The following is a 2,772-nucleotide window of genomic DNA, read 5'->3' on the forward strand; positions in this document are numbered from 1 at the left end:
AAATTGGGTAGATAATTCTAGCATCTAGCCATTTCATTACTTCCTTTTTCATGACTTTCCGTATATTCAGATTCAATCTTCGTTGCATGTCCCTATATGGTTTTGCCTCAACCTTGCAGTGAATATGATGCATGCAAACAGAAGGATCTATACCCTTCAAATCGGCAATCAACCACCCTATAGCCTCTTTATGCTTTTTGAGCACCCCTACAAGTTTGTCTTCCTGGTCAGTAGTTAGGTCAGATACAATGATCACTGGAAGGGTATCATTGGGTCCAAGAAATGAATATTTCAGCATGACAGGAAGAGGCTTTAGTTCTAGAGTAGGTGGTGCTTCTAAGGATGGTACCAGAGGACTTGATTGAGTTGGTAATTGTTCATATTTTATAGTCCAAGGGGGAGTGGTGCTAAAATTGGGAGGTTCTAGCAAAGCATGTATTTCTTCAGTGTATCCATCGATATCAAAATTATTCATTCCAAAATGTGTTAGACATGCCTGTAAAGGATCTGAGTTGAATAAGGCAAGAGCTTTATCATCTACTACTTCTTCTAACAGGTTGATCTCATTATGGTCGTACGGAGGTGGTCCTTGAGATGCATTGAAAATATTCAACCTCAACTTCTTATTTCTGAAAGATACATCCATAACCCCGATCCTACAATTTATACAAGCATTAGTGGTTGCTAAGAAGGGTCTACCTAGGATGATTGGTATTTGGTTAGGGTTGCTACCAGATTCTATATCCAGCACAAGAAAGTCAACAGGAAAATAGAATTCATCTACTTTCACCAACACATCTTCCAGCATTCCCTGGGGTACCTTAATAGATCGGTCTGCTAGTTGTAAGGTCACCATTGTGGGTTTTAACTCTCCAAATTCAAATAGGTCATATACAGAGCTCAGGAGAAAGTTGACACTTGCACCCAAATCTAATAATGCCTTCTTAATCGTAAGGTCCCCTATGACACAAGAAATAATTGGGGTACCTGGATCTTTCAGTTTGGGTGGGGCAATTTGCTGAAAAATTGAGCTGGCCTGCTCAGTTAGGTGGACTTTTCTTGGTATCTGTGCCTTTGATTTTTATTTCTGTGTACACAGGTCTTTTAGAAATTTGGCATAGGTCGGAACTTGCTTAATGGCATCGAGAAGGGGTAAGTTTATCTGGATCTGTTTAAACAGTTCCAACATTTCATTCATTTTTATACCCTTCTTATCAAGAGGTAGAGGGGATTCTAAAGCACTAGGAAATGGAGCCTTAGGTGCATGTGCTGGGTTAATAGGTTCTTTCTTCTCTTCAAGTTTCTTCTTTTCTAGTATGGCTGGAATTAGTTGCTCTTGTTGTTGGGTTATTTCAGGTTGATTTAAGATTTTTTCGCTTCTAAGGGTCATAATCGATTTGGCATGTTCGGAAAAAGTTTCAGGATCAATGGTGCTTTCAACCATGTACTATCCTTTTGGGTTATTAATAGGCTGACTGGGTAATTTGCCTTCTTTTCTCCTACTGAAAGCTGTTGCTAGCTGACCTATCTGGGTCTCTAGCTTTGCTATTGATTGCGTATGGGAGTGAAGGAGTTGGGTATTCATTTCTAGTCTTTTAAGTGCTTGCAGCACCTTTTCTTCGAAAGTTGAGTTATGAGTACTCGGGGTGGGTTGAGGAGGGTTCTGGTATTGTGACTGAGATGGATGCCTATAAGCCGCATCCGGATAACCTGATCTTTGTTGCACTGGAGGAACCACTGGTTGTGATTTTTATGAGAAATTCGGATGGTTTCTCCATCCTGGATTGTACGTACTAGAATAAGGGTTGTTCCTTGGTCTATGAGTAGTTTGGGCTTGATGGACTTGTTCTTGTACATATTCAGGAAACTATGGTGCAACTGGATAATCATTCACACAATGAGTGGGGCTCGAACATAATGCACATATATCTTGCATCTGACAAGATGGAGAAGAGAAATGTCCCATACTTAATAATCGATCTAACTTTTGGGATAATTCATCTACCTTATGATGGATATCTATTGAGTTTCCTACTTTATATATTCCACCTCTCTTTGGGTTTAATATGGGTTTATCTCTAATGGAGGCAGACATATGATGTAATAAATTTTTACTTAAAATTTAAAAACAGTTGCCATGCCTCTTCCTCACTTTTGAGCATGAATGTTCTGCCACATGATGTATCGATCATTTGTCGATGTCTTTCAGATAGCCCATCATAAAAATATTGGATTAACTGTCACTTGGGTACAGCATGGTGGGGATATTTTCTAATAAGGTCCTTTAACCTCTTCCATGTTTCATGGAATATTTCTCCATCTAATTGGAAAAAACTAGTTATGGCTTTTATTATTTGATTACTTTTTCCTATGGAAAAATATTTCTTGAGAAACTCTCCTTGCAGCTGGTCCCAGGTTGATATAGTCATGGAATCCAAAGTATGTAGCCAGTATTTGGCTTTATCCTTAAGTGAGAAAAGGAATAATTTTAACCTAAGAGCATCATCGGAGAAGTTGTGAATCTTGATAGTGAAGGAAAAATCATCTTTTTCCTTTGTAGGATCTTCCAGATTTCATCAAATCTGGGGTGAAATAATTTAAAAATTTTATCCTATGCTATTTTAGATCTAATTTTATTATCTGATATTTAAAATTTAAAATTAAATCTAAAAGTATGAGAAGTATAGACATACCTCAAGGGTAATCTGATTACCCTGTAGATGATCTCAGCACAGTCCGAGATTCTGATGTAGCCACGCAAGTGTCTGGCCT

General features: G+C 38.2%; 1 non-coding gene across 1 annotated transcript; it reads left to right on the forward strand.

Moving 5' to 3' along the window:
* The first annotated feature begins 2,251 nt into the window (after positions 1-2,251).
* Positions 2,252-2,357, forward strand: LOC114913756 (small nucleolar RNA R71). The gene has a single exon (XR_003799645.2). It is a non-coding gene; the product is annotated as a small nucleolar RNA R71 (small nucleolar RNA).
* Positions 2,358-2,772: the final 415 nt, after the last annotated feature.

This window comes from Elaeis guineensis, chromosome 14, assembly GCF_000442705.2.
Source record: "Elaeis guineensis isolate ETL-2024a chromosome 14, EG11, whole genome shotgun sequence".
Classification (NCBI taxonomy): domain Eukaryota; kingdom Viridiplantae; phylum Streptophyta; class Magnoliopsida; order Arecales; family Arecaceae; genus Elaeis; species Elaeis guineensis.